Below are 27,997 nucleotides of genomic sequence, written 5' to 3'. Positions count from 1 at the left end.
GAATCACAACTGGCTTTACACTCTACTGGATACCAGCATAGTGCATCACATGACACTACAAAACAAAAACAGCATACAAAATAATACATGGCAAATTAACAGCTTCTTGCTGGACACAACATATTTAACATCACACATTTTGCACAGTAGGATGCCCTGTCCTTTGTTTACATTGGACTATCCTTTGTTTACATTGGACTATCCTTTGTTTACTCACAACAACTGTAAACAAAACATTCTTCCACTCTGATTAGACACTTATGACTATAAATTAACTTGACCAAACATTACTCTTACAGAGTTGTAGGCTTATGGTATGCCCTTAATTGTGTTAAGTTGTATCTTCCCACGGTGTTTTGAATTGTAGGATCTGTCAACTCGTAGCAATTATTATGGATGACTTTTGTCACTACATAGGGGCCTTCGAATAATAAGAAGAGCTTCTTAGTTACTCTACCCCACTTCTTGCTTACTGGAGCGGTCCTATGGAGCACTAAATCTCCAACCTTAAATTGGCTCACTCTTGAGGCTGCCTTGCGTTTCTGTCTTGCTAGGGCTTCTGACTGCAGACGTTCACTTATCAGCTTATCCACTTCTTCTCCTCTTCTTACTAGTATGACTGGCTGTCCCATCTTTTCTGCCTGCCACAGCTGTTTGAAATTCCGCCGCAATAGGGTTGATGGGCGTGTTCCTTTGGAAATATCCCATAGACTGTTGATCTGAAATGGGATGATAGTTGGGTGGAGGATATGTGAATGATGATTGTAGGCTGCCAGAATTACCGGTACTGCAACTGGTTCCACGGTTATCTTCTGGTTCAGCTGGGGACCTGGGGTGTGGCTGACGGTAGTCTTGCTTACCACTGGTAGCAGGTGAGTAGACTCTCTCCTGACTTGGAGGTCGGTAGTCTGCTTCTCCATCAGACTCTGCATACCTGTGCTTGTAGGCTGACTTCCTGGGAGGCCGTTGCAAACCCTCCTTCTGGTGATTCTTGTTTTTATTTTCTTCACCTTCACTGTTTGATCTTGGTCGTTGTGACCACCACGTACGCCTATAATAAGGCTTACCCCTATACTGTTTATGATCCTTCTGTCCACGGTATTTCTGGTTACGCATGTAGTCACCTGGTTCTGACTCAGCGTATTTACCATGCTTCTCGTACGTCAAGGTAGTACGTTAGCTTGCCGGTCTTCCTTTGGCCGGTTCTGCCAGTAATTATTTACTGGACCTGACTTGTGGTAGGGCTGCTGTTGCTGAGGTTTGTCAGACTCATCTCTGCTTGTCAGACTCATCTCTGCTTGTCTGATCTTTTTGCAGTTTTTGCAGCTTGTCCACGGTCAGTACATGGTCTCTGAACTCAGTCACATCACGATAAGTGTGACCGTACATCTGGATCTGGTACGCTACGGGTAGTTGTGTTAGCATGGTAGCTATAAATTCCTCATCTGACATGGTTATGTCTAGATACCTAGTGCGCTCATACATTGTGGATATATGCACTTCTAGAGATCCACCTTTCCTACTATCAAAGCGATCAGCATGAAGCTGAGCCCTCAGATTTCCCTGAATTTTTAAATTCCAATATTGGTTCTTAAATTTCTCCTTGAATAGATCAAAAGAACTTGTCTGGGTGCTATGCAGTTCCCACCAATAGAAAGCAGTACTTTTCAATGCGAAATTCAAACATTAAAGTTTTTCGCTATCTGTCAAGGCAAAGGTACGGGAATATTCTTCAAATTTTTTGAGGAATCTGACAGGATTCTCTTGGGATTTCCCAGAGAATGTAGGAATGAATTCAGACCAATGCTTGGCCGGATGGTGAAGCAATGTAGCTTGGTCCAAATGTGTCGTCTGGACTGTAGGACTGGTGTGTGTTAAGCCAGATGTTGATGGCTGAACAGCTGGAGTAGCAGTAATGGCGGGTGGGCTAGATGACATCTCAGTCAATGGAGATGAGGCATGCTGAGCTCTGCTGTGCAAATCTTCCAGTTGCATATGCATTTGATGCTGTAGTGCAGCAGCACAATCTTGAGCAGCTTTTTCTGCCGCAGCCTTGGCTTGTACTTCTACGTCTTCCAAGCGTGACTGTAGGGACTCTGTTGTAGACTCAATTTGTTCAAGTCTGTTGTGGACAACCTGGGATTGATCTTGCTGTTCCAGTCGTACGGTGTCAACAGCTCGTATGAGGGTGGTGGTGTGAGTCTCTAGGTGTCCAACTCTCTCCTGTTGGTTGTTGACAGTCTCCGTCAGTTGCGTCATAGAATGTACTTGCCCTTGGATCTTCAAGTCAATCCTGTTCTCCAATTCAAGCAGTCCTTCTTGTATTTGGCATCTTAGAAGATCCATGCTTGAATTCATGGTAGCTTTTATTGCTTCCATATCTGTTGCCAAGTTGATTTTTAAATTAGCCATCTGTACATTCATCTGAGCTATTTCAGTATTTTGACTTTCCATGTTTTTATTCATTTGAGCCAGTTCAGTCTTTTGACTCTCCCTGTTATTATTTATTTGAGCCATTATTTCAGTTTTCTGATATGCCATTTCAGTTCTTTGGCTTGACATTTCAGTCCTCACACCTTCCATGTTGTTATTCATTTGTGCTATTTGGTGTAACAACTGTTGCAATAGAATGTCGGTCTTAACGGGCTGAATGGTACTGTAAGTAATTACTGGGTTAGTTACTACTGTAGACATGGGTACTGTTTCCCTAGACTCAGAAACTATGCCCTCAATCATGGCTGTCCCAGCTCCTTGTATATTGACCTCATATTCAGACATATTTTCTCCAGAAATGTTACTGATTCCCTCTGGTAAATGAGTGTCGGATGTTCCTGCTTGCTCTGGAGGCACATCTAACTGACTGTTGTAAATTTCTGTGTCAAAAACAGCAGTATTTGACATTAAAATACTGGAGTGCTAATTTTCTAACACAGGGGCTCCTACTTCTTCAGGTTCCCTAACCTCCTCCAATGAAGCTGCATTACTTCTAGTGCGGATTCTAGAACTCTTCATTGTGTTGGAAGACATGTCAGTATATTTGAATTAATATTTGAGTAGCAGTGTCAGCAGGAATAATTTTCTTCGGCCTACACGTTGTGCGCCACTTTTTGTACTGGTGTGTCTCCCTGTTCCTTTGTGTGTACTCTCTTTACTGTGTACTCTTTTCCTCTGTAACGTTATTCTCCCTGGGAAATTATATTACTATGATTATTATTATTATTATTGGGCGTCTTGTTTTTCTCCTTATATATCAGTACTGACTTACTGATGATGTATAGTGATAATATTGCAAGACCCACGAGATAAATTCCAGAAGATGGATACAACTGACATAAGTTTGACATAAACAAAATAAGACTGAAGATAAATGATAATATAATGTAGTGTATGAATGTTGGGGGAAATGTATCAGTTAAATATGGGAAGCTGTAATAACAAAATATTATGGTTCTGGGGCACAAGACACAAAACACATTTAATAGAACATTAACACTGAAATGACACATACATATACCCTTACACTGTAATAATATTAAATATACACAAGAACACACTAATAACTACAATTAGCTTGGTATTGACGGAAGTTAAGATAATAAAAAATATGGATTTAATTTGGTATGATTAAGGCAGACCTGGTGATGTTTAACTGGATCAAAATGTCTGGATTTATGGTGAGATAGATTATTAAACAGTTCGTTACTTGTATTCAATGAAAAATAGTCCGGAAACGATTTACTCAGATTTAAATGTTAAATGTTTTAGTTTATGCAGTTGTATCTCAAGTAAACTCTTAAAATGTATACCGCGGCTAGATAGTTCAGTGGGAGCATGATCCCTAGACACGCAGACCACTGGTATATTATTCCAACTAAATTATGTCCTCAAAACAAATGTTAATTAGCCAGTGCTATTATAGAACTAATTACAATTATTCTGACACGTAGCACAGCTTGTGTTGCAAACAAAATCTCCAACAAAGTTATTAAATAGTTGTGCGGCATTAGTAATATAATCGTAGATAAAATGTCAATGGCTTAAGCGTCCTTCTAATTATGGTAATAACTAATTATCACGTAGATATTTCCTGCCACATTTACTCACTGCATGCCCCGGCATCGTGTAGAATCGGATGCACTATTATTTATTACCACAAGTAATAAATCATTTAAATAATATATAAAATTCTACACATCGGCGTCGGACTAAGCCTTACGAAGGATGCCTCAGACATTTCTTTCTTTCTATTCTCTCATTTCTCCCTGGTGTACAAAAGTCTTATTGTTAGCTTTAAAAATCAGATTACTGATTGGCTGTGGTAAAAACATAACAGGAGGCCTTCGTACACATGTACGCATCAAGATACAGGTAAGTAAGAAAAATGAATGAATTAATAATAAATAACAATCAAATACCAAAATAACATAAAACAATTTCAAATAAATTCAGTTCATTATAGATTGCACATTAAGTGCTGTAAATGATGTAATGTCTATTGTTGATGAAATTATAAATCAGAGTTTCTATTGTTCGTGGCTGTAGCTTATTGACACTTATTCAACAATATTATATAATTATGACATTACAGTAATAAAATATAGCAATTAATTAGACAATAATAAACAAACAAAATCTGAACAAAAACTGTTGTTATCGTACAATACTAATATAATAAATGGAAAAGTGAGTTTGTTTGTTTGTGATCGTTTCAAGCCTTAACTGTTCAACAGATCATCATAAAATTTTGCATACACATTGTCAGTGGTACAGAAAAGAACATGGGGTACCTATCATTCATCCAGAAATAAATTATTAATAATATAATACTAAATATTAGTAAAAAATACAACAGCAATAGCCGTGAAGCCATTATGCTTTGCTATTGTAAGGAACTAAGTTAACTTAAAGGCATATGATTGACTGGAAAATTTGCACAAATGGCAATAGCCATTGACAATACAATATTTAGATAACCTAAGTCCTTAGTCTTAAGGGATTAGTGGGTAGGAAGGGCCATAGAACTATACCGTTGGAGTGAAAATGGCAAGGGTTTTTTTTTTTTGTGGGAGGGGGGGGGGGGTGTTAAAGACACAAAATTTTTGGATAATTTATAACTCAACGCTTTTTCGATTTGGAGTGTTCCAATCCAAAAGGTCGGGTAATGGTGGAAAATTGTGTAACGTGTTTAACGTCGAAACTATGTCTTAAGGAAATATTTCTGTTTATGTACAAAAAATTAATCTTATTTTTACATGAACCCTCATGGTATTTATGGTATTCATTGTTTTCTTAACAGTTTTTGTGTTCATTTTTATTCCTGGACAGACTGTTGATCACATTTCTGAGCATGCTAATAGTACTGGAATTGCAAAGAGAAAACCATTGGAAATGATGGAAACAAATGCAAGAAAATGGGCATGTGTAAAACCACTTCTGCAGTCTGTAAATGTAAAAAGAATTGATGACCTTACACAAAAGACCAAAATATTGTATGGTGTATTCAAGAAAATTAAGCGAATGGTAAAGTATTATTCCAAAAAAAAAAACTGACATTTCAGAAGAGAGTGAAAAATTTGCAGCAGTTTTCATCCACTGAAATTTTCAATAATGTGAAAATGAATCCAGTTGCAAAAAGATTTATAATTTCACAGATAAGATTGAGTGGCATCAAACCAAAAGGTAGGAGGTTCACTAAGGAAGACAAGGTTTTAGCTTTGGCACTTTATAAAAACACTGGTAAAGGGTATAGGTTGCTGTGTAAATTTTTCAGTTTACCTTCAAAGAAAGTACTGCTTGATATGTTAAAGAAGGTGCCATTCCGGCCAGGAATTAATGAAGTGGTTTTCAACAGTCTGAAAAGCAGTGTTAGTAAGCTGAAACCATCAGAAAAGATTTGTATCCTTACATTTGATGAGATGGCAGTGTCTCCTCAGATTCATTGGGATGAGGCTCTTGATATCGTCATAGGTTTCAAAGATCATGGACATGACAGAAAACCAAAAATTTGTGATCATGCCTTGGTTTTCATGATTCATCAAGCGGTGGAAACAGCCAGTCCGTTATACATTTTCAGAAGGTCCTGTTAATGCAGCTGAATTAGCTAGGATTTTGAAGGATGTTATTAGAGAAGTAAAGGAAACTGGTCTAGAAATTGTTGCGACTGTATGTGACCAGGGCCAAGCTAATGTTTCAGCAATAAACAGCTTGAAGAGAGACAGAAGAGAATCATTTCTTCGGAGAGGACTGGAGTGTCGTAGCCAGGGATTTATCATTGATGAAATGGAGATCCATACCTTTGTTCGATCCTCCAAATCTTTTGAAAGGTATACGCAATACCATTTTAAAGTATGATCTTCATTTTATAGAAGATGAAAAAAAGAAGATTGCAAAGTGGAAGCATGTAGAGCAGTCATATGAGGCTGATTTGTGTAGTCATAGTCGACTTCGATCATGCCCAAAGTTAACTGAACATCACGTAAAAAAGGACAAGTTCAGAAAAATGAAAGTCAGCTATTGTGCCCAAGTTTTTAGTCATCATGTTGCTACTGCCATGCGGTGAATTGCTGAAAGGCATAAGTACTGCAAAATTTTACTGGTATGTTTAAATAGGATTATCTGTGATGTAGTGTTACAGTAGCATTTTAGTAAAATAACATTATGTAAAATTTTAACTGAAATCACAGTAGTGGTTGAATAATATTAATAATTTTTAAAAAAATAATAAAACATCATTGAAACAATAAAAAAAAATTTTTAATAGGGCATTTGACTTTTGGAAGTCACATGACAATGTTTTTGTGTAGCCTACATGTGATGGAAGAATGCATTGTAGAAAACTGAAAGTAGAACTTAAGAAGCCCTTCAGAAAAGTCTCATGTTACCATGGATAGGCTATAGATATAATGGATATACCAAATAAATAAGTCGTGAGTGATTTTTTTATTCCCGTGTACCAAGAAATGCAGCAGTGCCGAGCATCATTTCTGTTACCTAACATATTGTCAAATTATTGGAATGTTGAAATTTAATTTTACTCTAATGAATTTTTTCTTAAAAGTAATTCATATAGTATTTTTACTGTATTCACTCTGTTTGGCCACTTATAATGCTGAAAAGTACATAAAAAAAATTAAACGAGGTAAATATACATTGTTCAACGTGGCTGCAGAAAAATTGGCTTGACATTTACGTACATATAAAAAAACAGTACCCTGTTGTAGATGGAAACAAAAACATTTTGGATTGGAAAGTGAATCATATTTTTGTCTGTCCAATGAAGTTCTTGATGTAAATTATATGAATTTTTTATATATTTGTGCACAGCTGTTCCGGGGAAGCCCGTGGTTGATGAAGAAGCGACTGACACTGCTGATTTGCTGTTGTTTTTTGTTGAACTTTTCGATAGTTTGAACGTAGTTTGCTTTCGTGTCAAAAATGAGAAGCCATTTAGATTTGCAATGACTAAGTCATCACCACATATCAAACTGTGGAACAAGTGTCTGCGTGTATTAAAGACAATGGTCTTCCGTGATTCTGCCAACAAACCTTGCAATGTGGTGTCAGTATAAAAATTTGGCACGTTAGAAGGTCACCTTGCGATATGGAAAAAATTAAGTGACAGTGGGAAATTGAAACACATATCTACATGGTCTATCAACCAGGATCCCCTTGAAAATTTTTTTGGGTGCATCAGGTCAAATGGTGTAAGGAATGTTATTCCTTCCTGTCAGTCATTTGCATCATCATTCAAGTCCTTGCTGCTAAACAATTTCATGTCTACACATTCAGTTTCTTCAAACTGTGAAGATGATGAAAGTGCAGGAGCATTGGGCAACATTTCAAAATTTCTGGCTCTTGACACAAATGTAGAGCAACAACATGACAGTATTCCATTTCAAGATGAAATGTAACTGAACTGTGTGGATATTAACAGTATTCCTGTTGTGTCATATGTAGCTGGTTTTGTTGTGAAATGCGTAAAACAGAAACTTCATTGCAAAACTTGCCTTGGAAACCTGATAGCGATAGTGCCACAAAACCAGCACAGACATATAATTACAAGGGAGTATTATGATGGAAAATGTTGTTTACAGTATCCTTCATCACATATTACATCAGTTGTACATATTGCTGTACAAATATATTTTTCCATTATATTTAGTATTTGCCATTACAGAGGAATGGGCAAGTACATGCAAAGTATTTTACTCACAATATTATCATACTATGTTAATAGTTATTGTAAGCATGAAGATGAACTATTGGAAATGTTCACAAGAATAATCAAAAGGACTCTAATCCATCATTGGTGCCATACAGTAAACAGAATATTGTGTGGCAAGGAAAAGCCCACTAAGAACAGTGATGCCATTCCAAAATATGCTTTCCAAAGACATGAAAAGTTTAAAAGATGTCAAGCCAAATAGCTCTTTGCCAGACAATATATCTCATACAAAAGCTTGCTTGGCTTCATCGCCTGGCCATACCATGGCTTGGCTTCATCGCCTGGCCATACCATGGCTTGGCTTAATCGCCTGGCCATACCAAACTTGGCTTAATCGCCTGGCCATACCAAACTTGGCTTAATTGCCTGGCCATACCAAGGTTTGGCTTCATCGCCTGAGCACACCAAAGCTTGGCTTCATCACCTGGCTACTTTATTAATTTTGTGTTAAAGCTGCGTGTAAAGAACAGTAATCAACACAAATATATGAACACACAAATAATTTTAACACAAAAGAAAAAGTGTATCGTGTAGAAAAGAAAATGAGGTTTTTTATTGTAATGTTTGACACATTTATTATTTATTGCTTTTCTGTGTAGTTAGGTAAGTGTTATCCGGTGTACTTTTCAATTATGCTAACGTTTCTTAATTTATTGTAACAACAAATTAGGTACTTTCTTTGCAACTTGTTTTAACATTAATATTATCACATTGCTTAAATTACGACATTATGGTAATCTTGTAGCTGTAGGTAGGTAGCTAGCTATTTCTGGTTTGCAAGTTTCAAATATTTTTGTTTTTTTTTTGTAATTATTGGAGAATGTTGTCACGTGATAGGCCAAATTTCAAATAAAGTTTCTTAGAAATTATTGCTTAAGATTATTTTATAGTCAAGCCCTATTACATATTTCGATAAGTGATTTACAATAAATTGTAATGTTATTTTCTAAAAAAAACTCATTACTGTAATTATGAAATTAAGTGTTACTAATGTTAATTTATGCCAACAAAACATTTTTTGTGATGTGTTATGATTAAATTCCTCTAGATAGTATTGATACACTGTTTTCTCCTGTCTAATGTCAAAGCCAATGCACCTGATTTGCTTAAGACATGAGTGGATAGTCAAAAATTAATATGAATAACTATTGACATTGTACCATCAATGAATGCAAAAGTCATTGTACAGCATGCATGTAGATTATATTGAGTTGCATTATATAATTTTTTAAAATCTATAATGGGGTATTGATTTGCAATGACATTCATTGCAGTCACAAACTGTCATCTAATAATAGTAATGTACAAATATTCATCTTTCAAATATGTTTAAAGTTACTACTACCATGTGTCAGAACAACTGGATATTATTGCAATTTTATTATTTATTACCAAAATACTTGTAACAAAAGTGTATTACTTCTGCTATTTGTGCATCATATTTCTATTGCAATTTTTTATTACATATTTAAAAAAAACAGAACCAATAGTAGGTACTCACGGGCTGGTACCTGCAGGTAGTAACACATAGCACAGGCGAACACACTTGTTCTATCGCAACATTTTGCCAACTAACTAGGCTTCACTTGTTGCCTCGGGATGTCTGCACAACAACTGGTTTTCATTGTAAAATGTTAACCTGATGTATTTTAATTGTATTGAAGTGTATTTTGGTAAAACGTTTTTTTTATTTGGTTTCAAACATTGTATGTGTAAATTTTCACCTGGTTATCACCAAGAGTAGTGTAAATAAATAGAATTTAATGTATACTAGTTACAAAAATTTATATGATTAGGTACTCCGTTGTAAATAGCTTATGCAAATGCAAAAAGGGTGAATATCAATATGAAAGAAACTATTTCATAAAGTTTGTTTAATTAATTAAGTTTTTATAATTCTTATGATTAAATAAATGTAAATTACACTTTAGTGTATTGTTTACAGAATATTCTAACACTGAATGACCATTTTTATATTCTTATTTTATTATGTTTGTGTAATTTAATGTCTTCGACATATTTGGTCATAAATTATTTTATGTGTTATGTATTAGTATTTTCATTTAGTTGGAATTATGTTAATGTAATCCGCGGTGGGTTGTATGAATTTTGGTTTGATTCTGTCCAGTCTTTCTTGCTATCAAAACTCACGACGAGACAAGATAGACAGCGGACCAAGTTTTGACATCAAATTTAATTTATGTTAATTTAGTGAATTTTTATTAGCTATTTTAGTGATAGTAATATAGTTACCCCAAGAGGCGGCTTATCTGGAAGTATAGTAATGCTACTTTTGTTACCAAAGGCCGAAAAAAATCATGTTATCCTACTTTTGTCACGTGTGTTGATCAAGGGAGAATTTGGTTTGCCATGTAATTTCAAGAATTTAAATTAATTTAATGGTACTAAATTACAGAATAATGGTGCTCAAAGTTTGCCATACTACCCTAAAGGTCCGAGATTCTAGAATCTTATATTTCTATCCTTACTGGCGTTTTGTCGGTGAGGTCCTGTTTAATCAGTATTAATATTGTGTGCACTGAAATTTTACGGTACTCGTTAATCCAAGCGAAGAATGTCAAGGCACTACGATCATGTCATTTAAATTTTAATTATTCCTCGTTATTTTAGTGGCTTACATGTAGGTAGTATTAGGTAGATTTCAAAGAAATACTACCTATTATAGCCCTTACCATGGTGCGACTTCCGGAAATTTTTTATATAGTTTTTCATTTCATGGTCCAAAGACCCCAAAACCACCGTCAACACAAATGTTTATATATAAGATTTCACTTTATTGTGGACACAATAACTGTCGTGATTTTTCTGAAATCAATTCCAAACTAATACATAAAATCTAAATATGAAAAATCTTGGTCGAGTTCGTTAATAGGCAATATCCGACCAAAGGGGTAGAAATGGGGAAGGTTTTTCAAAAAACAGATAAATGGTTGTAACTCCCATAATATTGAAAATATTACATCCGTTTGAATGTATTTAAACTCGTAGGAGTAATACCAAAATCTTTTGACTAAAAATGTTTTTATATTACCATCCATAACTGCAAGGGGTTGAAAAACAAGGGTTGGCGGACAAAAAAATCATAACCCTGTTCGTAGGCATAACATTGAATTTGTACAAATTATGTATTTTTCTTATATTTTTATCTAAAACTTTAGTCTGAAACAATTTTTGATAAGACGAACCATTGTTGCAAAATGTTGAAAAAATAAAAGGGTAGAATTTTAAAAAAAAATCATAACACCCTTAGAGTGGTATACTTTTAAATTCGTTCAAAATGTTAATAAATTTTAAAATGTTTACATAAAACGTTTGTCTAAAACTATTTTCTTTAGAACCATTATTTCAAGGGATGAAAATAACAAGGGTAGAAAAACAAAATGCCATTAATCTTATTAATATGGTTACTTTCAGTGTTTGATAACAAAAATAATTGTATGACTTACCTTAGTAGGCACATTATGACATTCTTTAAGACATGCATTCCTGGATGCATTAAGTTAAAAACATTTGAAATATTTTCCCTGCATAGACTAAGTGGAAATGTTAAATATTTTTTTTTTTAATATTGGTGAAAAGATAGGTTTTCATGTCAGCTACATTAAACTTCTTAAAATGTTCAAGAAGTTTATAGAAGTTGAAATAATATTTCCAGAAGGAATAGTTTCTTTCAAATCTATCTACACCTGTTCCAGAGGCTATCAATTCTTTTCAGTGTTGTCTAAAAATTTTGTACAAGGTGATGCAAAAATTTTTTCTATGTGTTCTATGATTTCAATTGAAATCAATTGAAATGTGGCTTGCTGTTTTTTTTGTATGGAAGGGTTTTAAGTTTTATCTTGATTAATTTTGCTTTTTGCACTCAACAGTTATGATTTTCATGTTTGTCAATTGTGTAAAGAAAAGCTTTGTATTGATTTATTATTTTATCAGTAATTAATAATAATTTACCCTGATGTCTATATACAGCTGCTGTATGTAGACTTGTATATGGTTAATTAGGCATATTTAGGGAAGGCAATTTTTCGGTACTTTCAAGTGGCATAAAGCAATATTTTCAAACCCAGAAAGCGGTTTTCAGGAAGGGAAAATCGGTGTTTTCATAATAAGTGATTTAATGATTCCACAATAGTTTTCTCGTGATGTATAAACAATTTTAACCTTCTGATGTTTCTAATTAAGTGAATTAATAAATGGAGAAGTTGTTGTGTTGTTTTTTTTTTTTAACTGAGAAAACATAATACATAGGAAGACTTAGGAAATACAGTAACATTTCAGTTATTGCAAATAATTGCTAAAAAAAATAGTTTGAAAAATACACAGACAACACTTAGCAAATACTTGTAAAAACAATGTAATTCACTGAAACACTTGGCGAATAATATTTTATCTTTAACATAATGTCTATGTCTGAGGAAACAGCGAAGTTTAACTGTCAAAATAAATTGCAGTGAACAATCCAACATTTTCTTGTTTCAAACGATGACGCTTATCACTTAGAATGTTGCTGTAGTTATAAAAAACCTTTCACAGTCAACGTTAGCACATGGTACCCAAACAGACTGCAAAGCAGCACGAGCAAAGTCAGGATGGTTCTCTGAACCGCCATAAGGAGTGTAACAATGTCAACAGTTTGGTTTTCACTCAACTTTGTTTGCACAAGTAACTACAGTTCCTTGTACCTCTGAAGTAAAATGTCTTCACAGAGCTTGGAGAGCAAGAACAGCTTTTTCAACTTTTTTCCGAGTTCGGGAGAGATGTTTTCGAGCACAATTTCTGAGGGATCAAATACAGCAACATTTTGTTGATTTGTTGATGCATGTGATGCTGCTGTCACCAAGGCAGATGTGATTTTCCCTTTGAAGACCGTTTTTTCACAAGCAATCAAGAGCTCATTTACTTTCTGCCTAAGTTTCCACTTGTAGCAAGCTGCAAAACCTGCTCTATTTTGAGGATTTCACCACTGAGTGTGTGACTGCAAGGATATGATGACCCTTCCAGTTTCTTGATAAGGTGTACAGTAGCCTCACACACTTCTTTTACAAAAACTGCCTGGATTTTCACACACTTAACATCATCCCTCGATGCAGTAGAGAAGTACTCTACTCCAGTGTTGTTGATACAGGAAATTTCATTTTGGTCAAAAATTCAACAATGGCCTCAAGATTGTCGGCAAGATAGGAAGCGGAGTCGTACCAGGAAGACCACCTTGTCAACACTGGCATTGGAAACAGGGGTACTCGTAATAACCGAATATAGGAAATTTAGATTAGAAGTTAGATTCCAGAACTTTCCAAAAATGTTTCAATTTCACACCATATCTCGAAAACGGTGCACTTTAGTGAAAAATTGGATAGAATAAAAGTTGTAGCAAATTTTATTACGAATAGAAAAGGTCTCCATGTTTTTTTTTGTATCTACCACGGTTTTTATTTAATCACGAATGAAATGGTTCGACGTAATGGCAGCGCTCCGAGACGCAGCTAAAATAATCACCGTGCCCTGCACGAACAAGGAGAGGAGGTGGATGGGAGAAAAATGGGCGGGGAAAGAGGGAGGGGAGGAGGGAAGGATGTCTACTATCCACTATCCTCGCTGCGTAAGCTGAAGCTGTTTCTGAAAGGAAATACCAGCGTGTGTAGTAGATGTCGTAGTATGGCACAGCTCAGACGCTGTTGCGATAAGACTAGAAATTTTCCACAATTCAAGGATGGATTGCTACAATACATGCACAAATTGCTGAAAAATGGTTGCAGTGTCATGCATGAAATATTGTCATTAAACGCACGGGGTATCAATTTTGTTGATGCAGGTAGTAGGCCTAAGTGGAATGAATATAAGCTTCATGCATCGCGAAAACTTGTCAAGGTGGACAAGAAAATTGTTTATGTCAGAGGGGGAGATATGGTTACGACAGCTCACACGTTTATTTTTAGATTTCCCCCTCTACCGAAAGCTAGACAGAAACTGTCCGGGGGGGGGGGGGGGAGGCCGGGCCGCAGAAGGTGAAGGGGAAGGGAAACTTGTCACCTTCAAGTGATAGCGCTAAACAGAGAGAGAGCATGTTGTTTGTCACCAGTCTCACCAGTACTTCTTCGCCCCTCCCTCTTCAACTTGCTAGAGTCCCAATCCTCCGACGCGACGTAGCGACGCACCGCGCCGCCCCCCCCCCCCCCCTCCCCACAAAACTCTCCTCTAGCTGGCTGTGTTTACTACGTGAAATTCTGTTTTCTTTCTTTGGAGATGCCATTCAAATCATCGTACTTACGAGGACAGACAAAGAAGCACTCCTAATTAGCAGTATGATTTACGTAGTCAAAACTGACGGTGCATTAAAAAACTGTCGTAACTTCGAAGGTCTCGTAGTAGCGAGGTTCCACAGTAGATAATCCCGTTTTTCCACACCGTTCGCATTGTGATTTTATGACCCTGTTGCATTTGCCATCAAATACCACGGTTTGTAATTAAGTGTATGTTTAAAACTGTTTTACTAACAATAATGTGCAAGTTTTGCTATTTTTCGTGACTATGCTATATTTCACATTTTGCCTCAGAATTCACGAATAAATCACAACCGCAAAAAATTCCCTTCCCTAGGCATATTTGCTATGTTATCAAACTCTCATACTACTTAATGTTTGAACCTGTTTCATTCTTCAGATATATTCACTTACTGTTCATTGCAGATGCAAGTTGCAATACGTAATTCTATCATGATAATTTTTTTTTCTTGATAAATTCAATATATTTTTGTATTAAAGGAATATTAATAATAAAGTGATCCAATTATTGTAGGAAATAATTAATTTTGTGTTTACCTGTACCACAGCCAAGTTATTTTAATTGTACAATTGTAGCATGTACAACACAGTTGATTGAGGCACTGACATTGAAAGGGAGGTAATAGCTATTAATAAAATTTTTCAGGAGAAGCAAAAAAACCATCTAGCCATAAATATAACAATGAATAGGAGGTAAGGGCCATTGATGAAAATGTTCAGGAGAATAAAAAAACAAATGAGGAGTATAAATTGAGACAAAATAAATATATAGATTTATTTATATATCTTCACCTGATTGGCAAAAGGGCAAATGTTACATTTTTTACGATTTTTAGTTTTTATGTGGGTAAAATTCTTTAAAATTCAATACACATCCTGGCAAAGGGACTATTGTATGTGTATGTTAGGCACTGTGCTATGTATAAAAAAAATATCTCACTTGGGGCGAAAGTTACACTTACATCCTGGCAAGAGGGCCAACGTCCATAAAATTCTAGGTTATTATTGTGCATGCATTTGTACACGTACATGTTTTTGTGTGTAAACAAATTCATTTATGTTATTTTATTGTTTCTATCACTGTTTTATAACATAAAAAATACTATAACAAAAATCATTACCATAAAAAGGAAAAACTGACACTAGTATTCATGGAAATTTATCTTCTCCTTAAGGTTTTGAAACACATAAAGAAATGTTGTTTTATTGAATTGGCATAATTTATAAACAGAAATTTATTTACATTTGTTTACAAACTATTATTGTAGTATAATCAGCAGATAATGTATGCATTAAATAAAGTTATTTATTTATACATATGCCAAAGTGTAACCAGAGTTTGGGTATGTTAGGACTTGTCTATAAAGCTATTATTTTACAGATTTCTGCAACTTACAGTTAAAATAAAATGTAACAACTGTATGATACAAAGAGGATGCATATTTTAACCTCAAATCTGTTGTGTGTGAGGAATGAAACTTGTCAAGCTTGCTCTGGAAATGCAGATTGCGCAGGAAGAAGAATACCCAGAAAATCAAATAAACAACCTGAAGGAGATTACGTTAAACAGTGGTGCTGAAAATCTAGAAGTGCGTGTATTAGCTAGCAATGAAGGAGGAAGTGTTGTAATCCACGATCCAGATGTGCTGAAATTATTTACTGAAAATGAAAATGATTTTGTCTGTACAGGGCTAGATGTGAATAACGACTATTTAGAGTCCAGTATTTCAGTTAGTACTAGTAGTCAAAGCAATATAAAAGTTAAAAATATTGATGATAGTAGAATAAGTTTATGTGACAAGTATGTTGAGACTGAAAATGTGGAAGACATAGGCCTAGTTGAAGAAAGTGTGGAATCAGTTATGAATGACGTGGACAGAGAAGTTGGACAAAGATCTGGAGATGATGGTGTGGATGTGTTGATGGCACCTGCATTAGTTGTAAGAGAAGATAAAGAACAACCACTACAAAATGATGTCCTTACTGATGACAGTGAAGAGGAATATGAAATTAGTTATGGGAGAAGAAGAAAATCAGCAACCTTGAAAGGGCAAGCAGGCTAGAAAACAAGAGACTTTGCCAATGTGGAAAGGAACATGTTAGAAGAAGAAAGGGCATAACAAAATAAGCTGTTCAATGTGGGGTTAATCCATGCAGGGGGAATAAGTGTGTGAAAACAACAGCGTGCTTAACACTTTCAGAGGATGACAGGAAGAAATTATTTGACTCTTACTGGGAAATAGGTGACTGAGATTTCTTACTTTATAACATTGAATTCCATCCTATTAAAAGGTGACGGTCCATAGAAAAAAGAAAGTCTGATACCAAACAGTTTACGAGACATTATTTCTTGCCTTGTAGACAGAGAAAAGTATGGGTTTGTCGTCGCTTTTTATAGCAACACTAGGTGTTACAGATAAAGTTCTATGATAACACTGAAAGCTAAAAAAAACTGGCATAAACATGTCGAAACCCGACAAACGAGGAGCACATGCACTAAAAAATAAAACATCTGTGAAACTAACTAGTATCAGAGGCCGAAAAATTCATAAGTGGTGTACCTTCTCACTATTGTCGCAGCACGACTACAAGAAAGTATTTACCGCAAGACATGCAAAATGTTTCATTTCTTTACCGTTTGTATAAGTCTAAGTTTCAGGAAGATTGGCATCCAACTGTAAGCCTCAAGGTTTTTCAAAATATTTTTAACACCAGTTTTAACCTAGGATTCCACACACCACGAAAAGATAAGTGTTCAACTTGTATTAAATATAACTATAAGGAAGAAAAAACCACAGATGATGCAGAGGAATATCAGTTACATGCAGCAGAAAAAGAAGCTTCTTTATCTGCATTTCAAGCTGAACAGGCATTATCACAAACAGATACAGAGTACGAATTCACAAGTTTTGATCTGCAGAAAATACTGAGTACTCCTCATGGTAAAAGTATGGTTCTTTACTATTCAAGAAAGTATAACATCTGCAACCTGATGTTTTATGAAAGCAGGTCAAAGCGTGGTGTTTGTTACGTATGAGGTGAAGCAGATGGTAAACGTGGTGCCAATGAAATGTGCTCTATATTAACATTGTATCTCGCAGAAGTTGACAAGAGGAATGTAAAACATTTAATTCTGTATTGTGACTCTTGTCCAGGCCAGAACAGAAACCTTCAAGTACTTGTTGCCATAAGTAAGTTCCTAGAAACTTCAACTTCCCTGGAAAGCATTCAGATAAACTATTTACTACCTGGGCACTCCTTTATGCCTGCAGATTCTATTCATGCGACCATTAAGTATGCGTACAGAAAAAAAATTGTGTGGGCCCCATCTGAATGGCCAACGATAATTGTGAATGCCAGACACACACATGGACCATACGAAGTGACCACTTTGACGCACAAACGTTTTTATGACTGGAAGTCGTATGCTAGTACAAAACAAATGAAAACATTGGATGGAAATCAAGTCCGCATATCCAGCCTAAGGAGAGCAACTTTAAAAAAAATGTGAATGTTATTCAAGTAAAATTCTCAGCTCGGTGCAGTGAAGAACTGGAAGCGCGTATCTTTGAACGTAATACTAGGGGACGAGCTTCTAAACTTATACATCACCCTCTACCTCTTTACAAACATAGATTGCCCATAACACCAGCTCAATTTAATGACTTGAGGTTGTTATGTACGTCAGGTGTAATACCACAACGTTATCACCACGAATATTTACAGCTTACGGCTATGCCAAACGTCCCTGACGTTCTTGCAGAAACAGATGAAGAGGATGAAATTTCTGCTAACAAGTGAATTTTAGTTTTTGACTTTACATGGTATAACATTTCTAATTCGTGATGTAATACCTTACTTAAACTTCTTAGTATAATTTTGCTGCTTGAAATGTTGCTGTACTGTATTTGAAATGGTTAAAAATTACATTTTTTTTAACGTAAGTACTTCATTGAAAGTTATTGGTCTTCTTGATTTCGTAGCTCATCATGTTGCCATATCTAACATTAATACTGCAGAGCTTGCAAGTGTAAAAAGTTAATTAAAATTTTGAAATGACTTCACTTAATTTTTAGTGAATATTCAGTGTTATATTCCAAATCTATAAATGATGTTCCATTACATTAGAACAAACTTTGCAAATTAAAAGATAATAAGGTAGCAGACAAAATAGGTGGGCAAATGTATTTTAATGCCTGGCAAAGAGGCGAATGCATTTTCTATTGACTGACAAAAGTACTTATGTTACAAACAAAGATGGCAGACAATCTGGCATAAAGTCCAATGTCCCACATCTTATATTTAACAAATAATATAAATTAACACAATTATTGTATTTTGATGCAATTAGACATACATAAAAAGTAAACTGGTGTTTTTATTCCGATGTCCCTTTTATTGCCTATATTGTATTTGTTAATATTTTAACAGTTTTTTGTTCCTCCTGTAAAATTACGATTTTGTAACATTCCTCCTTTTGCCAATCAGGTGACTATATATATAACATATATATATATATATATATATATATATATATAATATCGCACCCCCAGAATAAGACTGTCGTAACTACGAATTCAATGTTTTGAGTAAATTGGGTTTAAAAATTTGAAAGTGTCATGATAAATCAGGGTCAGCTACCTCCCTTTCGTAATTTTTGTGGCATGTGTTGTTATTGCAATGCTTCGAAGATACCTTCTAATAGACTTCTGAAATTGAAAATAAATATTTTAAAAAAATAATGAATGAAATTACAACAGTTTAACTGTTGGTGACAAGTGCAAATAAAGAATTACAACAATGTTTATTATGAATGATTATTATGAATGATTATTAATGACATTCTGGTTAGTAAAACCAACAAAAACTAAATGTTACATTTTCCTTAATTACACTTATAATACTTATAATAAAAGTTAATTCAACACAACTACAGTCGAATTTGAACATTAAAAAAATGTAGATACAACAAGTTAACTGTCAGTGACTATTTAAATACTTCAAGTTGGTTGAATATACTGTAGTTACTATAGAGAACATACATTAATTACACTGTCCCAAATTACATTTAAAATACAAGTATCATCAATGCAAAACATTATGCAGTTGTTTGTAAAGAGTTTTCATCAACAACAAAAAACACTAGCTACTCGCTTTCACATTCGAAAGTATCCTCATTGGGATTGTTGCTTCGCTTTGACTGATCAGTAGTTATTGGTAGGGACTGACAGAACTCGTGATATACACTTGGAATTATTCCATCAGTACATAATTATGAAAGGTCCTCCTTTTCAGAAGAGATGCATGGCCTTGCTATGTAGGCAGGAGTAAGCGAAAAACCCTCAGAAAACGGACGACCTCTTCGACGTCGCCTAATATGGATAGATTTGAATTCGACTCTTTTAAAATCTGTCTTATAAAATAACACATATTTGTGATCTTTCTTGACTTTTAGTACGCGAATGTCATTCCATTTCACGACATCTCCATGTTCATCTGCAGTGAAATTACTTCCCATTTCTGCAGATAATGTCTTGAAGTCATGAAAGTCGGTAAAGTTCATTTCCCTCACATAATAAGGATTTCCTGTCTTTTTGGAACACTGAACAATCCCAGTCCACTGTGAAGATACATAAACAAGACCACATTTCGAAGCTCTCTTTTTTTGTTTTTTGATACAAGAATGCATCGAATCTCCAGCATTCTGTGTGTGTCCTACAATCAAATATTTGTGTGTAATGGACTCTACCTTCTGTAGTGTCTGGGTGGCGAACAGATACATTGCAGCAAGGAATTTGATTTTGTTTTGAGCACATCAATTATCGCTGTAGAATATGAAATCTGTACAGTCTGTACACTTTATATATTCATACACACACAATGCAATTTCTATTGCTCCTTTGTTTCCAGATGCCTCATTCCACAGGTAACAATAGCCATCCTTTGATGCATTGTCAAATATTGTGAAATTATACACGTTTAGTCTCCTCTTATAGTACAATACAGAAACAATCCCACAAGGTGTCTGGAGTACTGACTATAAATCAAAGTCACATACTCTTTTTTGCCTGTTTTTTAGTGCTACTTCCACATCAGCCCTTTTCATTTCACGTGGCATTATTTTACATTTAATGTGGTTTTGATATCTATCTTCGAGCTGCACATGTTCCTCAAGACTGGCGTTATTGTATTGCTCGCAAAGTACACACTGGTCCTTTTTCGGTATGAAAAAACCTAAATTAAATTCGTTGTTGAACACTCTTGCATACGTGTGTTCCTTAGCACATACCACATTTGATATGCTACATTTTTCTTTATACAGTCGGTACATGTGAGAAATCGATAGGTTCCCATCTAAATAACATCGCCTTGTTTGAGCACGTAAGTAGAGGCTTTCTATTACAGGGAAGGATTTTATGTGGCTGCGAATCCCATCTAATATAACATCATCTATTTTTATGTGGTTATGATGCTTGCCACGATTGTCTGCACCTACTATGCCTAGTTCGTCTAGCTTGTCCCATGCTGTATAAGCATTCCTCTCACTCACTCCTAAAGTACTCAAGAAGAATGTTTTGCAAACTCTTACTTTTATATCTTCGACAATAAAGTAATATGCAAAATTGTTTGCACGTGTAAGCATACTTTGGTTTGTGGGTTCTATTTTCATCATGTTGTTAACTATAAATGTGCGCTGCTTCGTTATATCCCCCAATTCCCAAAATCTTGTATGAATTATTAACCTCTGGTCTTGTGTTCACGTTGGTCGCACAAACATTAACAGCACTTTGGTTAATAATGGCGGTCACCAGCTGTAACATACAGTACCAACCTTCAAAATATATTTTCTCTTAACAACAAAACTGTTGTAACTGGAGTTACCACAGCACCAAACTTTAAAAAAAATATTTTCTTTTAACAGCAAAACTGTGGTAAATGGAGTTACTACAGTTTTACGATCAATCCAATAACCATTCTCTGACAGATAATCTGTGGTGTTATACATACGACAGTCTTTGTGTTTATACCCATTGTAAAACGATTAGATCTATACTGTGGTTTTGTTCATTGACTGATGTCCTTCGTACTTAGAGATACGACAGTTTTACTGTTATATGCGTGTCAAATTGGTGAGTCAGGCTGCGCACTTACCTCAGAATGGCATTTTTGGGAGTTACGACAGTATTATTCTGGGGGTGCAATATATATAAATATATAACATATATATGGAATATAAATATATTATATATAAATATATAATATATAAATATATATAAAATATAAATATATAGGATAAATGAATATCGACATGCAGGTTTTTAGGAGCCAGCTGCCCTGTCTAAGGGACTGAACAGTCATTTCAGACACACATGTAGAATAGTGTTAAATATTTATTATACCCTTAGTATTTAAAAACTAAACGAATAATAATAATACCAAAGACATTTTTGTAACATTATTTACAAATTTCTTGATAAAATTTGTGGTACTTTTGGTCCATGTATGGCAGCATCTTCGGTAGATACTTTTTTTTCCATCATTGAGTAACAGAGATTTTTCTTGCATCTCAAACTCACTTATGTCTTTAAACTTCTGTACTTTCCCATCTTGAAGATGTTGTTCTCCCAATCTTCCACATCATTGAAGCTCTGTTTTGTTTTTATATTGGGCAGATCTACCTCAGACACTCTTATCCAGGATTTCGAAGATGTCTTCAATGAACTTGTGTTTATGAAATTGTCACATGCTTTTCCGACATCAAACAAATCGCTTCTTTCCATCGGAAGCATGATGGTTTTTGAAGTCTTGTTGTTTCACCATCTGATGAATTATCTTCTGGCACCATACACTTACAAACCTTCCTTTTTTCACTCACACCAAATTCGCGATCGCAAGGCATATAAGAGTGTCCAGAGACCAAGAATTTTAGGTCAATTTCTTTAAAGTGCCCTTTCACTACAAGAAAAATAAGAGCAATAAACACCATTCGGTTTTTGTTCTGCCCTGCACAGTTGTCACACCAAATTTCTAGATTTTTGTTTGGTGTGAACTCTGATGTGAGCACTTTGAGCAAACAGGATGCAACTTCGTTTCCTCCTCGCCCCCCAATACCTTCATGCCACATACACATGTAACTTCTTGAAGTGTTCCCTACATGTATACATAGGTTGTAATTGGACAACTGTCTCGAATAAAACATATCACTATGTGTCAAAGCAGGAGTGAACATAACATGTTGCATGTCGATGGCTACAACTGTCACTGAACTTGAAGGATATTGACACTGCAGAATCAAGAAAGAAAGAAGTTTCATTGCTTTTTCTGCCTTCCTTTGGTGAAGTTCTTGACTAGCAGTTAAGGGGAATATTGTTACCCCAACTGCTGACTTTATTTCTGATGTTAACTTATCACAGATTCGGCAGGTATCTGTCCTTGACCTTTTAAAACTTAACTTGGGAAATTTCCGTTTGAATACCCTACGATAAAACCTTTCATCTATAGCTGTATTCGGATATTTTTCTTTAAATGCTTTGAACATGCTATGTATATTTAAGTCAGGGTTCAAGTATTCCTTTGAGAACGTGTGGCGAGAATAATGACTCATCTGTTGTATCAGGGACCTGAAACAAAATAGAAATATGTTTTATCTGTTACAAATTCCTGAAGTAAACATACTGAATCAATTTCATGATGTACAGGATGTCCATAAATTATCTTGATAACTTTAACAATTAATAACTTGGGCACTAGACTAGATAAAAACGAACGGTTTGCAGCATATGACACGTACACTTATAAAGTTTTTTTCTAATGTTTCAGGGACACTGATTCGCTAAGACATGTGGACGCCACAGGAGAAGGCCCAGAGTGTAGCCTGGTTCATCGAGATGAAGTCCGATACCCAAGTCCAAAGGAACTTTCGGACCCGGTATGGAAGGAAACCACCGTCTCGACAAAGCATTAGGGATTGGCATAAGTCATTTATGGAAACCGGTACCGTGCTACATAAATGGGGAGCAGGTCGGCCATCTGTTTCAGATGGACACGGTACGGCAAGCATTTGCAAGGAGTCCGTCAAAGTCAGTGCGTACGGCGGCCACACAGTTGCAAATGCCACGATCAACAGTGCACAAAGTGTTGCATTCAAGGTTACGACTGTATGCCTACAAGGTTGAGTTGCTGCACGCACTTAAGCCGACAGACAACCCCCAGCGGGAACAGTTTGCATTGGAAATGCTAGCTAAGATTGATTCCAACAATGACTTTCTAAAGACTATCTGTTTCTCCCACTAGCCAACATTCCACTTATCAGGCAAACTGAATCGACATAACATTCGTATCTGGCGATCTGAGAGCCCTCATGTTACACGTGAAATGGAACGAGACAGTCCCAAAGTGAATGTGTGGTGCGGGCTTATGCACAATTGCATCATTGGTCCATTCATTTTCATTGAGTCGACCATCAACAGTGGTGTGTACTTGGACATGTTACAAGAGTTTGCAGTGCCACAGTTGGAACACCTGCAACATGACGTTATCTTCCAACAGGATGGTGCACCACCTCACTGGTCCCTGATTGTTCGTCAGTTTCTGAACGAGAGGATTCCGGATAGATGGATTGGAGGCGATGGTCCAATTCGGTGGCCTCCACGATCACCTGACATAACACCACTAGACTTTTTCTTATGGGGTTTTGTAAAGGACATGGTGTACCAAACAAAGGTAACAGACGTACAGTACTTAAAGACTAAAGACACGCATCCGCAATGCATTTCAACATGTTAACATCCGCAATGCATTTCAACATGTTAACGTGGATATCCTGGAGCGTACATGGCATGAATTAGAATACCGACTGGATGTTCTTCGAGCCACTAGGGGTGCACACATTGACGTGTATTAATATGGGTAAAAAACTTTATTCGTGTACATGTCATATGCTGCAAACCGTTCAGAAATATCTAGTCTAGTTCCCAAGTAATAAAATTGTGAAGTTGTCAAGACAATTTATGGACACCCTGTATTATAGCCTACACCATCAACATCGTGTACTCATATTCCCAAAAAACCAAAATGTGGAACAGTTGATTCCATTTTATTGCAAGCATCAGCCACGATGAAGGAAATGTCAAACATTGTAACTAAAAACCGTAACAATACAATTGAAAGCGATGAATGTGTTACATTTGGAAGTTTTGTTGTTGGCGAACTGCGAGGTATTCTACGAGCAAGCAATGATTGTGTATTTAGTTAAGTGAAACGCAAAATTCAGACTGTATTAATGGAGACTTGGGATACAATTGATGCTCAGCTAATGACACCTGTCTATACTGTACCCAGTGGTCCTTCATCAGAAGCTAGCCAATGGTCTACAACAACGGAACAAAGTGATATACAGCTTGCATTTCATGGAAATACTGGAACCGTTACTCATGCTGCCTCATCTTTACCAGCAGATGCCATTCGTACTGCATTATACAATGCAAATATTATTGATGTCTGTCATTAGGCTTTCGACAACATCCAATGAACTAGTATGTAATTTTTAACTTGTTATATGATTCTTTCATTACTTTACATTGTACCTGGTTGTAATAAAGATTGCTTTTACCTTTAAAAAGTCATCCTTCATTGACTGATATATAGCCTCACATGTTTCTGGAATGATTTTAGTAAGAGTGCATTGTGGTATTCGTGTGCTATACTGCAAAATTGAATAACTTTCACCAGTTGCTAAGAATCGAATTGATACCATCAGTCGCTCTTCCACACTTATACTGTTTCTCATGAGTGTATTTTGTTTCTTGATAATTGGAGACAATTTCATCACCACAAAATTTACTGTTTCCTCATTCATTCTTAAGTAGTTCACGTAATGTTCACGATCTTCACTTTGAAGTTTTTGTTGTTGAGAAAAAAATATCTGATAATCTGTATCGGTTAAAAAAGTGTCAACGTGGTAAAGTTAGCTATGAGGTAGCTAATGTGGAAAGAATGAAACCATTCTTTGCTGCCTGAGTTTGTTTATTTAGTTTTTATTTTTATTTTTTTTGATGGTGATGTCAATTGTGAGCACTGTTTGTATTGTGTCTAGATTCTTTGTAAGGCCATCAAGTATTTGTTTTGGTGTTCATTTGTTGTGTATTGTAACCTGTGATACATTTCATTTCGGTCCTGGGTAATTTTGTTTAATAGTGACTTGTCAGTTTAAGATTTGGTTTTTTAAGTCGCCCGTAAGAGTGTTTCAGGTACCCTCAAAGCCACTCGGGCCCTCATAATGAAGACAACTTGCTGGTGGCTACTGATGGGTATGCTGGTGCTGTCTCGAGGGGATGACGCGCCTCATTCGCCGTCCCAACCTGAGACAGTGGGGGTCATCGCTGGCACCCATTTAGAACCTCTACCAAAGGTGATGTTGTATACCTCATCGGTACCTTTAAATTTTAAGGTCCCCTGGCCATTACAATTATCAGAAATTCATGAAGGTATAACACTTTTGAGTTCTTGCCCCTCTAACGCATACTCTGACTGGTGTTCAGTTTTACGGGAATTAAAACAGGTTATGTTTTATTCAGATATGCTGTTGAATAAATTAAATGTTGCAGCTGGTGAGAATTTGGAGTATGACAGTGTGGTTAATAGAGAAAAGCGAGGCTTATCTTTTATTGGCGATTTTGTAAGATGGTGTTGTGATGTGGCAGTGACCAGTCAAGTAGAAAGTTTATTTCTAAATCAGCAACAGATTTCTCTGCATATTGATCAGATGGAAGCACAAATCATAGATGACCATGTGGCGCTTGCCAATTTGAGTAATTCGATTAGTGTTGTTAATGAAGCCATGTCAAGTGTTTTGAAAAGAGTTCAAACGAAATTTACTAACCTTACTGATTACCTGAGAACTTTTAGAGAGGCAATGACAGTTCGTTTTTCTGGGATGGTAAAAGAAATAGGTCACTCTTTTCAGTTACAATTATTATTAGCGGCTCAGTTAGCTAAGCAAGCTCACACTCTAACTTGTATTGAAGTTTTGGATCAATGCCGCTCACATAAGATTCCTTCTGTTTTGATTACGCTGGCACTTTTACAGGAAAAATTGCAGGATTTGGAAGCTATCCTTGTTAAAGATGGTTATAAATTAGCAATTAGTAGTACCCAAGTTCAGGCTTATTTCCATTTGCCTATTTGTAGATGTAATGCATTTAAAGAAAGTCTGTATGTGTCAGTTAAAATCCCTATTGTACGCTATAGCTCTAATTGGAAGTTGTTTCAGTTTGTTGGTATACCTTTTCATTGGAAGAATAATACATGTCACCTAGAACATGAACCAAACTTTTTAGCGGTGGATGGTAACCACCTAGTGACGATCCAAGGACGTAATCTGTTGGACTGCCGGCCTTTGGAGGAGAATTTGTGTTTTGTGCCTAGATTTTCAGGAGACACCATGGGAAGTGCATTGTGTCCCAAAACTTGTTTCAGGGGGTTACAATCGAAAGACTTGCAGAACTTTGTACTTTTCAATTCCGTTCCGGAACTCACCTCATGATCACGCAGGCTGGGCCGGAATGCTATTTTTTGACTCACCTTAGGGGCAAGGTGGAGTTACAGTGTGCCAAGAATCCTAACCAAACTTTGTTTATAGATGATGAAGAACGACCAGGTGCTGTGGACATAGACGTTCCGTGTTACTGTCGATTGTATCTGAATAGTGAATTGAAAATTAATGAATTGTACCCTTGTGACTATAGAGCTAAGTCAAAGTTTCAACTACTTCATGTGATCCCAGCAGCCTAGACTAGGTTTAAGAAATTAAAGATTTTTCCATGGACTGCTTCCAGCCACACAGTTTTCCCCTCGTTGGAGGATTGTTTAGATGATGACTGGCCCTCTGCCATTCCTCATTTGAATTTCACGGTTTCTCGGTTCACTAGATTGGACCCCATTTATTTGAATAAACCGGTTGAAGTATTGAGTTTCATGGTCAGACATGTTCAGAGTATTGCATTATTTGTGATAGGGGGTACCCTATTTTTGATTATTATTAGAAATCCATACCTTGTAAGTATTGGAACGTTCCCACGTGTAGCTGCACTGGATGAGACAACTATGTTAAATGCGGAACTTACTGTTATGGTTTTTATATTGGGAATTGTAATTGGTATGTTGACTTTTCTTATCTGGAAGTGTATTCAACTTAAACGAAGTGCACAGAAAAATTTGAAGATATCGTCCCCAGACACGCCTGTTGAGGCATCCATGAGTGGAGAGGCAATGGACTTACGAGAACGATTACGTAATGCAAATGTAATAAAGGCCAAATTGTCCAGTAACACTGGTGATGAATTCCTTGTAAACATCACGCTTATCGAACCATGAGGTAAATTTTCTTTGATTGATGGACTCATCCTAATTGTTTACTGTTATCGCGGTTTGTAACTATTTCAAAATGGTATTTGTTGTTTAATGAAGAATT

Source organism: Bacillus rossius, chromosome 1 (assembly GCF_032445375.1).
Source record: "Bacillus rossius redtenbacheri isolate Brsri chromosome 1, Brsri_v3, whole genome shotgun sequence".
In the NCBI taxonomy this organism is placed as follows: domain Eukaryota; kingdom Metazoa; phylum Arthropoda; class Insecta; order Phasmatodea; family Bacillidae; genus Bacillus; species Bacillus rossius.
Note: the sequence above shows the minus strand (reverse complement) of the source record.